At 36.0% G+C, this 13,016-nt stretch overlaps 1 pseudogene; it reads left to right on the forward strand.

The window, feature by feature from the left end:
* Positions 1–231: 231 nt before the first annotated feature.
* LOC137659959 (uncharacterized) overlaps positions 232–13,016 on the forward strand; it is a 19,517-nt pseudogene continuing 6,732 nt past the window's right edge.

A 13,016-nucleotide genomic window follows, 5' to 3' on the forward strand; every position in this document is an offset into this window, starting at 1 on the left:
AACACGATCAAATCCATAAAACCTTAAAAGGGCTGCAAATTTCTTTGATTATTTTTGGTTGATTCTCAAAGATTTCAAGAAACCTTTTCTGCAAAGTTTCAGTTTGATCTTGATCAAATCAAGCATCTGACTTCAGGACCAGCCACTGTCCAGATTTTAAAAGCCTCAGCATCTTTCACATGAACATTATTCTGCTCCTGAGCATGATCTATTAGCCATGGAAGAAAAAGGATGAATGGTGTAATGGACAGTGAAATGTCCCTCTGTAAATTCAACAAATGTGTCATTTTGGAGAGCCTCCATATCTTTGGCATAATGTACATGTTCCAGGGTAAAGAATAATGGAATGTGTTTCTGCAGCACCTCCTTGTATAATTTGAAACTAGACCTCGGTAAAACCTGATGAAAAGGAACACTTGAAGTTCTATCTGAAGCACAAAATGGTAGAATGGTAGACACTCTGACTTGTTTTCTGATCCAGCTTTTACAGCTAAGTTCACTTTCTTTTGTTTTCTGGATATATGCCATAAAGGTAGGTTTGTACAGCTGATATAAACTGAAAGCCATCACCTGGTCAGTTACACTGATCTTGTTCACGTGTGAAGTTGAGATGAACGAATCTGCTGTTCTGAGAGAGCACCAGTCCATCTACTGTCTTTCAAGAGATCACTAAATTCAGAATGCTGCCATTTCTAAATACATTCCTCAAAACCTGATAACCATATCATCATACTACAATGACCATTCCCAGCTAGAAATGAAGTTGGCCAGGAATGAAAAACTGTGGCTGCTTTGCAATGTCCAAAGCCTGTTTCATCATTGCAAGTAAATGAGCTGTCTTATGAAAAATGCAAATCATTGGTAAGAAGCTTACTTTAAATAGGATCTGTTGCTTCTGAGAAGTATGGTTTGCTGCTCAAGATATGGACACAGTATTTTCACTCCTGTCCGACAGACTGACTTTCTTAAGCCATTCATACATACATACATATACCAAGGCACTTCCCCCAGTTTTGGGGGGTAGCCGACATCAACAAATGAAACAAAACAAAAAGGGGATCTCTACTCTCTACATTCCTCCCAGCCTGTCAAGGGACTTAACCGAGTTCAGCTGGTACTGCTAGGGTGTCACAGCCCACCCTCCCCCATTATCCACCACAGATGAAGCTTCATAAGGCTGAATCCCCTACTGCTGCTACCTTCGCAGTCATCTAAGGCACCGGAGGAAGCAGCAGGGCCTACCGGAACTGCGTCACAATCGCTTGCCATTCATTCCTATTTCTAGCACGCTCTCTTGCCTCTCTCACATCTATCCTCCTATCCACCCAGAGCTTTCTTCACTCCATCCATCCCCCAAAACCTTGGCCTTCCTCTTATACTTCTCCCATTAACTCTTGCATTCATCACCTTCTTTAGCAGACAGCCATTTTCCATTCTCTGAACATTGCCAAACCACCTCAACACATTCATATCCTCTCTAGCTGCAAATCATTTCTTACACCCGTTCTCACCCTCACCACTTCGTTCCTAACCCTATCTACTCGAGATACACCAGCCATACTCCTTAGACACTTCATCTAAAACACATTCAATTTCTGTCTCTTCATCACTTTCATTCCCCACAACTCTGAACCATACATCACAGTTGGTACAATCACTATCTCATATAGAACTCTCTTTACATTCATGCCCAACCTTCTATTTTTTACTACTCCCTTAACTGCCCCCAACACTTTGCAACCTTCATTCACTCTCTGACCTACATCTGCTTCCACTCCATCATTTGCTGCAACAGACCCCAAGTACTTGAACTGATCCACCTCCTCAAGTAACTCTCCATTCAATATGACATTCAACCTTGCACCACCTTCCCTTCTCGTACATCTCATAACCTTACTCTTACCCACATTAACTCTCAACTTCCTTCTCTCACACCCTTCCGAATTCTGTCATCTGTCACTAGTCGGTCAAGCTTCTCTTCCGTATCTGCTACCAGTACAGTATCATCCGCAAACAACAACTGAATCACCTCCCATTCATGGTCATTCTCGTCTACCAGTTTTAATCCTCGTCCAAGCACTCGAGCATTCACCTCTCTCACCACTCCATCAACATACAAGTTAAACAACCACGGTGACATTATACATCCCTGTCTCAGCCCCACTCTCACTGGAAACCAATCACTCACTTCATTTCCTATTCTAACACATGCTTTACTACCTTTGTAGAAACTTTTCACTGCTTGCAACAACCTTCCACCAACTCCATGTAACTTCATCACATTCCACATTGCTTCCCTATCAACTCTAACATACGCTTTCTCCAGATCCATAAACGCAACATACACCTCCTTACCTTTTGCTAAATATTTCTCGCATATCTGCCTAACTGTAAAAATCTGATTCATACAACCCCTACCTCTTCTAAAACCACAATGTACTTCTAAGATTGCATTCTCTGTTTTATCCTTAATCCTATTAATCATTACTCTACCATACACTTTTCCAACTACACTCAACAAACTAATACCTCTTGAATTACAACACTCATGCACATCTCCCTTACCCTTATATAGTGGTACAATACATGCACAAACCCAATCTACTGGTACCATTGACAACCGAAAACACATATTAACCCTGGATAGGTACGGTCCTCGGACACCCCTTTAAGGGTATACTCGGACGCGAACGACCCCGACGCCAAAAAAATTCTTGAAAAATCAGTTTTTGCAGTAACCTCCTTTTTTCTTTTGCCAAAAAAAACTTCAATGAATGCTTAAAACAACTGTAAAGATAAATACTACTCATCTGCAGAAAAACTATTTATTATAAATATTTTAAAAAATTAGGTAGAAAAAAAAGACCTGACATAAAAATTCATAAAAAAAAATTTTATACATATATACACAAATCCTTTTAGGAATTGATTCTTGAATGTTTAGGACACATCTTGATGTATTTTGGATGAAGTCAGACCCATGGAGGTGAAGATCTGAAATGAGAAAAAAAGGGTAACTTTTTTTGGCCAAAAAAAATTGTCCAAATTTCATGAATTTTTTTGGGTACCCAAATGAAATAGGAAGTGGCTAATTTTTTTAGGGAATAAACATATGTTATCCTAAAATAGAAATATGTAAAAAAATCTTCATTATTTTGTAAATTACATTTATATCAGGGGCCATATCTAAAGGTAATTTTTTGAGTACTAGGAAATTTCGTAAAAAAATACATATATTTAATATATAATATGATATTTATGCAGGTAAAAATATACCAAAATATCACAAATTCTATAGGGAACAAAAATATATATAGATAGGGCAGCTTACGCTTCGGATATGTCCACAAAATGGCCGCCAACCACACTGACTCAGACTCCCTAATCTGCCACTTGAAATGTAGGAAGGGTATGTCAATTTCAAGGTGTTATTTACTAATCTAATTATTATTGGATATGCATAAAAATTGTATGGTGGGTTGCTGGATAATTGTCGATTATTTTACGACTATAAAATTAAAATTCTGACCCAAAAAAAATTTTTTGAAGGGAAATAAAATCGAAAAAAAAAATGTAAAACAATATTTTAGCTAAAAAAAATTTGATGATATTCAATCAAAAAAAAAGTAAACAAAATTTTCCGACAAATAAACATCTAGAGGAATCATTACTCTGTGATAGTTCCTTAGTACGTAGTAAATTTGAAAGAATTGGGAAAAAACGAAAAAATGGCAATCACCGGAAAATCGAACACATACCTATATATACGCCATATCTGGCTAAAAAAAAGATAGGCATGGGTAGCCAGATCATCTAGAAACACTTTCCAACACTATAAAAATATAAGTTTTGCGACACTACTTGCCAATTCCTTACGGTAACATGACTGAGCAAAAAAATGCAAAACAAATAAAAAGGGGCACTCGTGGAAAAATGGCCATTCTAATATACGGCATTTCAGAAAAAAAAATTTCAGCCACGTGCTAGGCAAACCATCAAGGCATATTTTCCGACAAATAAACATATAAATGAAATATTACTCTGTGATAGTTCCTTAGTACGTAGTAATTTTGAAAGAAATGGGAAAAAACGAAAAAATGGCAATCACAGGAAAATCGAACACATACTTATATATACACCATATCTGGCTAAAAAAAAAAATAGGCATGGGTAGCCAGATCATCTAGAAACACTTTCCAACACTATAAAAATATAAGTTTTGCGACATTACTTGCCAATTCCTTATGGTAACATGACTAAGCAAAAAAATGCAAAACAAATAAAAATATACGGCATCTCAGATAAAAAAAAAAGACATGCACGTGTTAGCCCAACCATCAAGGCACACTTTCTAACACATAAACATGAAAAAAAAATCAATAATATACGGCAATTCCTTACTACGTAGTAAATTTTTACAAATATTGAAAAAAAAAAAAAACAGAAATTGGCAACCGCAGTTAAATACCCAATATACCAATAACTACGTCGTATCTGACAAAAACAAAATTACGCATGGGTAGCCAGATCATCTAGACACACTTTCCAACATTAAAAAAGCAAAAGTTTTACGACACTATTTCGCAATATCTTACGGAAAAATGACTTGGCAAAAAAATTAAAAAAAATTAAAAAGGGACACTCGCGGTAAAATGCCCGACATTCTAATATACGACATCTCAGATAAAAAAAAAGACATGCACGTGTTAGCCCAACCATCAAGGCACACTTTCTAACACATAAACATGAAAAAAAAATGAATAATATACGGCAATTCCTTACTACGTAGTAATTTTTACAAATATTGAAAAAAAAAACAGAAATTGGTAACTGCAGTTAAATACCCAATATACCAATAACTACGTCGTATCTGACAAAAACAAAGTCATGCATGGGTAGCCAGATCATCTAGACACACTTTCCAACACTAAACAAGCAAAAGTTTTACGACACTATTTGGCAATATCTTACGGAAAAATGACTTGGCAAAAAAATTAAAAAAAATGAAAAAGGGGCACTCGCGGTAAAATGGTCCTCGTGGTGATGAACGACATTTTAACTAAAAAAAAAAACATGCACATGGTAGCCAAACAATCCACCAAGACTTTCCACAACTGATAACCTATACAAGTTGCACCATTCTACGACAATTTCATAATACGTAATAACTTTCATAATTATGCAAACTACCTCAGAAGGGTAAACTCGGACGCGAACGACCCCGACGCGTCTCAGAAATCGGGGAAGGAGTACAGCTACAGCAATGCACATCTGGACACTACTAGAGCGTGTAGGGGAGACACCTCCTGCAGGTCGATCACCCACAAATTCAGTCACAGGGGTGAGTCACGTGAGAAAAACCTGTTTTTTTTTTACGCTCGGGGTCGCAAACGACCCACCGTACCTATCCAGGGTTAAACAATCTCACCAACCATTCAAGTACAGTCACACCCCCTTCCTTCAACATCTCAGCTCTCACACCATCCATGCCAGATGCTTTTCCTACTCTCGTTTCATCTAGTGCTCTCCTCACTTCCTCTATTGTAATCTCTCTCTCATTCTCATCTCCCATCACCGGCACCTCAACACCTGCAACAGCAATTATATCTGCCTCCCTATTATCCTCTAAATTCATACCTAAGAGAAGTATGCTTAGAAAGCTCAGCTTGTTGGTGTTTTGTACTTCCACTAAATGAAGGAAGGGATTTTTCATGTTTAAGAGGATGAGGGGGTTACATTCGTGTAATACCAAAGAATAGAAAGTATTTTGTTTTACTTTGTTCAACTTTGGATGATTTAGGCCAAGTTTCTATCCTCACCTTCCTTTTGAACTTCCTCTAAAGGAAGGAAGGGATTTTTCAAGCATAAAGGGAGGAGTGGCTACATTTGTGTAATACCAAAGAAAAAATAGTATTTTGTTTTACTTTGTTCAATGTTTGATGATTTAGGCCAAGTGTCTGCCCTCACCTTCCCTTTGCACATCTACTAAATGAAGGAAAGGATTTTTCCTGTTTAAAGAGAAGAGGGGGTACATTTGTGTAAAACTAAAGAAGAGAAAGTATTTTATTTAACTTTGTTCAACTTTGGATGATTTAGGCCAAGTTTCTATCCCCGCCTTTCCATTAGTCTTCAGATACTGAAACAAAGATGGCTCTGTCCACGGAGGGATGTTTGTGCTGTTGTGGCACTTTGATAGTCAACAGCACAAGTTTTAGAGACGTTTTCTTAGTGAAGTGGGACAAACTACTTCACTCAACTCTTTAGTCAATTCCAGAACCCTATTGTAAATTATGGTGTTTTCATGTTGTTGAAATGTATTTATTAACTGATGCTTTCTGGTTTTGCAAAGACCAAGACACCAAAGTATATTGGAAATGGAGGTTATCTTGACATGGTATGTTTGGTAAATGTTAAAGAAGGTAGAGTCTTCTTACAGTAAAAGTGTAAAAGCAGTTCTAAAGCTAGATCAGTAGATTGTGTTCCATATTTAAGTTTGAATTTTATATCACCACTGTTTTACAGCACACTTACAAATAACAACAAACATGGTGATACAGAATCTCTTATAGTGTCTACAGTTTAGGTTCCATTAAATTTTCTCTCATGTTCAAGCATATGCTTCCTCAATATTTTAGCTGCTTTGGGCATGATTAGTGCATCATCTTAGTAACTTTCCATGGCTAGGGATTCTCCCACTTTCCCGTTGTAGTCAAGCCAATTCTCTCTTCCCTTTTTGAAGGCCTCAAGTTCTGTGTTATGGGCAACTGTCTCTTCTCTCAACCATGATCGGTGCACACGCATTAACATTTAGCTTCTCCAGTCTTTGTTTGTACAAATCATAAAGTTCTACAATTGTTAAATAGCCTCACCCATCTCTAGTCAACTGCTTTGTCTCTTAGATACATCTCAACCTCAGCAAAAGAATGGGCAGGTGTCTCTTGTCTGTACTGCACATAATCATCTCCAATTTTCTGAGAATTTAGCTAAGATCTTCCCTGTTGTACACACCTGTCAGAGGAGATGGGTGATACACATGGTCCTGAGAAACAATATCTACAGCACTAATCTTGGCTAGATATTTTTCATCTAGTAGGTTGGTGGCATATCGTTGCAGTTTTTCTTTGAAAGCCAATATCATAGTCTATTTTAAATATTTAATTGGTGATGATGTGTCATAAACAAGGCATATTCCTCCTTTATCAGTCTTATATTCGTCTGCATCTTCTTCACCTACCTTTTAGGTACTGTGTGTTAATTTTCCAGATGAGACACCATCTTCCTTTTCTTAACAAAGACTTCCTTTTCCTTTTTAGTTTTGTGGTTTTGAACTTCAGTATAGTTGATTCATGATATCTAGCTTGTTATTTTTTAAATGTCTGTAGAATTCCATCACCTTCACCAAGCCTTTTGTAATGAAATGGTACAGCCATTGCATTTATCCTATAAAATTTAGAAATTTTAGTAGCAAGGATAACAAACACAGCACCAGGTGCATCCACAAGTCTTCCATGTGTGTCCCCTCCACACCAACAACACACCTTCCAGTTAATCATACTGTCTCCCTCCAGGAAAGACGTCTACTTCAAAGACTGTGCTGTCATTGCCTCTATAGGCCGTTGGTTTATCCCTTTACCACCTATACAACATATATGCACTTTCAGATATGGGATAGAGCTAGGCTCAGATATGACATAATACTAGTCCTAGCCCGGTCATTCATCCAATGCTATTTAACTCTAGAAAACTAAAGCCCATCTTCCTTGGCTCTAGTTTGGCTGTTTAACTTTGAACAGCATTTGGGAAACTAAAGGCAAATATCTACCATTAGCTAGCACTGAACTCCATGCTGTCTCACATCTATAGTGTCAACCGGTGTGACCTGGTAGTGCACTGACACCACATTATTACACTGTTACATTTAGTTAATATTTTTTCTCAAAAAATAAATCATCCAGGTGAAGTTACCTCGAATCTGTGTATTGTCTAACCTTTTATCGCCCATGTGAACTTAAGTACCAGTTTTTGGTGTACACTTTTTATATAATGGCAGCCATCTTGGATATTTCTAGCCTACGAATTATGAATTTAAGTATGTAAAGGGTTGCTTTCGTTATTTTTACATAAACTAGTAATGACTGAGGAATTCAACCGTGATTAATTAAATTTCAATATTCAGATACCCCCAAGAAGCCATTTTGAAAACCTCCAGGCCATCTTGGAAAATCGTAAAATTTTGTGTAACTGGAGGTGAATGAGAGAGAAGTTCAAGACAAAATCATTGTGCAAAATTTCATGCCTGTATGACCATTTGCACTTTTTACATATTACTTTTAAGTTAAACGCTACACTATAGGCTAACCTTTCTGCTCTTTACCAGTATATCATTTCTTTTGCTCCACCCGATCTCCTTATAACTACTATGTTATTTTCTTGTAGCTCTTTCTTGACTATCTTCTTTGTATTCTTTCGTGTAATTCTGATTTCTCTCAACCATTCATCTTCCATAAATGCTCGACAGGCGAGATATTCTTACGCTAGTTCGCTATAGACTTTCTCCCTGTTTCATTCTTTACGGTAACAAATCTAACATTTAAAAGGATATGAGTCATCAAATATGAAGTGTATGTTGACCTTGAGTTAGGGGTTAATTCTTATATTTTGGTGTGCATTTGGTTTGCAAATATATTCATTTGGGAAATTTATCAAACTTCTTCCACAAAGTTTTGTTTTCGAGAGGCTCTTTCATTGCTCGTACTTGCATAGAATCCTTAAATTCATTTTTCTAATTCCTTGCTACCCCTTTCTTTTAATCTACAGGTTCGTATTCTGTCATCTTCATAGCTGCATGTACAGTAATACGTCTTTGATCCTTTGTCTAGGTTGAATAGGTATTTTCATAAATCCGTTGTCTTTTTTATTAATATCGTTATCATTCTTTCGTCATTCCTATCCTTCCATGAACATTCTCCTCCCGTAAATCTGACTAATTTAAAACTCTCTATCCCCTGGTAGGACTTTACTTTTTGGACACTATCCTTCCATCCTCTACTCTACATCTATCATTTTCTGACGGGTTGACTAATTCAGGAGTAGTAATGGATACAATATGATCGAATTTAATCCTTTATGTTACAATCTTTCATAAGTATCTAATTTTGGATGGGCATGTTTTGCTGTCTTTTTTTCGAATCATTTGAATTTGTGCTCGCAACATAAAAAGGTTTAAAGGCCACTCATGAATGGCAGAGGCAAAGGACAGTGACAATGCCCTGGAGACTGGCCACGTATACATATAATCAGCATCCAACCCCCTTCTCCACCCACGCTATGAACAACAAGGCCAAGCATTGACTGTTGATGATTCAGCTGGTAGGGCTATAGAATCAGCGACTACGTAGAGAAGCTTACTTCAATTCCTTATAAAAATGAATGACAGGTAAACATAACCAACGAACACTTGAATAGATAAATAGGTGATGAATACAAAACTCTTCAGAAGCTCATTTTCTTTTGCATCACATATAACCGAAACGTTTCATGAATAAACAGCAACAAATTCAATTATCATATTCATTTACTATTGTTATATATATCAAGTTTATATCATTGGGTAAATTGTAGTTTCCCCGAGTGGAATAAAAATAAGGACAAATTTGAATTATATTACAATAGCAATGCACGAAAAAAAAGGCAATTGGATTGCTGGAATGATGTGATATTGATGCCATCTCAATGTTCCAGTGGGTAACTATGCACACACACACACACACATGCACACACACCACACACACACACACACACACACACACACACACACATATATATATATATATATATATATATATATATATATATATATATATATATATATATATATATTGCTTCGACTAATCAAGGTAACGCAAAAGAAATATACTAATTAAGACAAAGATCACTCCAATATCATTCCTTTCGCAATGAGTCCGGAACGAACACATGATGCAAACAAAACGTTTTCAGCATGACCTACTTTTACAGCCTTACAGCAGTGTATTGAAACCCTCCAGACACATTGTGCATTTTACCAAGTCTTCTATGTACTATATCGCTTCCTGGACGTCAATGATTTTGCCTCTTATTACTCCTTCACTTTTCTCCGGCTTTCTGACATTTTAAATTCCCAAATTTTCTGAAACTTTTGTCCCAACCCCTTTCCACATCACCAAACCAGCTCATTATTTTCCATGTATCTCTGTTTCTAACACTTTTCGTTATCATGACGGCAGATTTACTCGGCAAACAGTCAATTGTAATCGCTTTAATTTTGTTCTCTATCCCTCTACACCATGCCCTTCTCACCCATCTTCTGCCAACAACCCGAATTTCTTCCCAACCTTTTCTTATTGCCCAAGTTCCTTTTCTCTTTGGACTTTTCATTGACTTGTCACCTGTTTCATCCTATCGTCATCCATTAGTATTTACTCAAAATACCACTTCATTGTTCTACCATCCATCACAACTTCATTGGCCTATCTTCGCGCCCGTATTTACCCTCAACTTTATTCTTAAAAACTTCTAAAAACTCTCAGTTTAGTGTCATCTAAAAACTTTAACGTTTGGCAAAATTCTGAATATAAGAAAACAAGCTTGTTGCATATGCAGATGATGCTAATCTCTTTGCATCAATTCCATCGCCTAAATGTAGATCTGGGGTTGCTGAATCCCTTAATAGAGATCCAGCTAAAATTAGTGAGTGGTGCAAATTATGGGGTATGAAGTTGAATCCTAAAAAGAAAATAAAACAATGAATGTAAGTAGGTCAAGGACCCTGGCTCCTGAACATCCTGATTTCAGTATTGATAATATTTCTTTAACTTTGTAGGACTCTTTTAAAATTTTAGGTGTGATTCTCGACAGCAAATTTACTTTTGAGAAACATATTAGGTCTGTGTCTTCTTCAATTACACAAAAAATTGGCTTATTGGGGACGTCTTTCAAGATTTTTGTTGATCAATATATTCTGAAGAAGTGTTTTAATTCTTTCATTTTACCTTGTTTCGAGTATTGTTCTCTGGTCTGGTCTTGAGCTGCCGATTCTCATCTTCATTTGTTGGACAGGAACTTACGGTCTATCAAATTTCTTATACCTGATCTAGATATTAATCTCTGGCACCGTTGTTCAATTAGTTCATTTTGCATGTTGTATAACATTTTCTATAACTCTGACCATCCTTTATATTCAGATCTCGGACAGTTCCATCCTGTTCGTAATACTAGGTATGCAGTTAATTCTAATAGTCAGGCCTTACCCATCATGACGTTCAGTACTACACAGTAATCTAGAAGTTTTATTCCAGGTGTGACCAAGTTGTGGAATGATTTCCCTAATCTGGTAGTTGAATCAGTAAAACTTCAAAGGCTCAAACTCGCACAAATGTTTTTATGTGAACAGGCTTGCATAAGTCCTTTTATTGTTTATAAGTAAAATATCCTTTTTTACTGTTGTTGATGTTTTCAAAATATTCTATTTTAATTTTCCTTACTTCTTATATCGTTTATTTATTTCCTTATTTCCTTTCCTCACTGGGCTATTTTTCCCTGCTGGAGCCCTTGGCTCTTCCAGTTAGGGCTGTAGCTTAGCTAGTAATAATATATATATATATATATATATATATATATATATATATATATATATATATATATATAATATATATATATATATAATATATATATATTTATATATAATATATTATATATATATATATAATCATTTCGGGAGCGATTCGAAATATATCATGATTGCTCGCTATTGGCGTCCTCTTACTGTTGGGTTTTTCTTAGAATAATATATACAGTACTTCACGTAGGTAATCCTTTTGTGCTTAAGAGCAAATGTGTTGATATCACTTTTTGTCGTTTATCGAATTGTCTCTATGTAAAGAAAAGAAAATATTCTTTTCGCATAAGGAGCGAATGCAATGATAATAGACACTAGGAAGAGAGAGAGAGAGAGAGAGAGAGAGAGAGAGAGAGAGAGAGAGAGAGAGAGAGAGAGAGAGAGAGAAAATTGCATAGCTTACTCCTGTATAAATTTCATTGTGTATTAACGGAGGCCATTATAATGAGAGAACGAGAAACGTTGTAGCAGGAACGATTTCTCTTCTCAAAATACCTTTTAATCTCTCTCTCTCTCTCTCTCTCTCTCTCTCTCTCTCTCTCCTCTCTCTCTCCTCTCTCCTCTCTCTCTCTCTCTTCAATCCTTTTGAGAGTAAGGTTTCTTTGATATGGGACTTTCATGAAGGATAATGATTGTCATGAGCAGTTTTGGATATTCGTTAGATAACGTAAAATCGCTTTATTTCCGACAGCCTTCTACCATATAAGGGCAAATGAAGTATCATAGGCAGTTTTTTTTTTTTTTTTTTGTAAGAAATTTATATTGTTTATTTGATGTGGAATATCATTTTTGGCTAAAAAAAAAAAAAAAAAAAAAAAAAAAAAAAAAAAACGAATCCCATCTCAAATGAATTATGCAGTTTTGAAATGACCGAAGAAGTATTTTATAAAAAAAATTTATTTAATCTAATTGTCTTAATTATTATTACTATTATTATAATTACTAGCCGAGCTACACCCCTGGTTTGGAAAATCAGAACGCTACAACCCCAAGGGCTTCATCAAGGAAAGCAGCCATGTGAGGAGAGGAAATAATTGAATAGTAAATAAACTATAAATCATTAATGAATTAAGAATAATAAAATTTTTAAATCAGTAACATCGTTAAAATACACTGGTAATACATAAATGATAAAACGAGACCTATGTCAACCTGCTCAAATGAAAAGCTTTTATAAATAGTGTGAACTTCTGAAGTTCCACTTATTTTCCTGCAGGATTAGGAAAATCATTCACAATCTGGTCAAAGCTGGAATAAAGTTTTTAGAATACTATGTAGTATTCTGCCTTATAATGGAGAAGCCATGAATGTTACAATTAACCACATAACCAGTGCTACGTACAGGATGGTATACTCTGGG

Source organism: Palaemon carinicauda, chromosome 20 (assembly GCF_036898095.1).
Source record: "Palaemon carinicauda isolate YSFRI2023 chromosome 20, ASM3689809v2, whole genome shotgun sequence".
Taxonomy (NCBI): domain Eukaryota; kingdom Metazoa; phylum Arthropoda; class Malacostraca; order Decapoda; family Palaemonidae; genus Palaemon; species Palaemon carinicauda.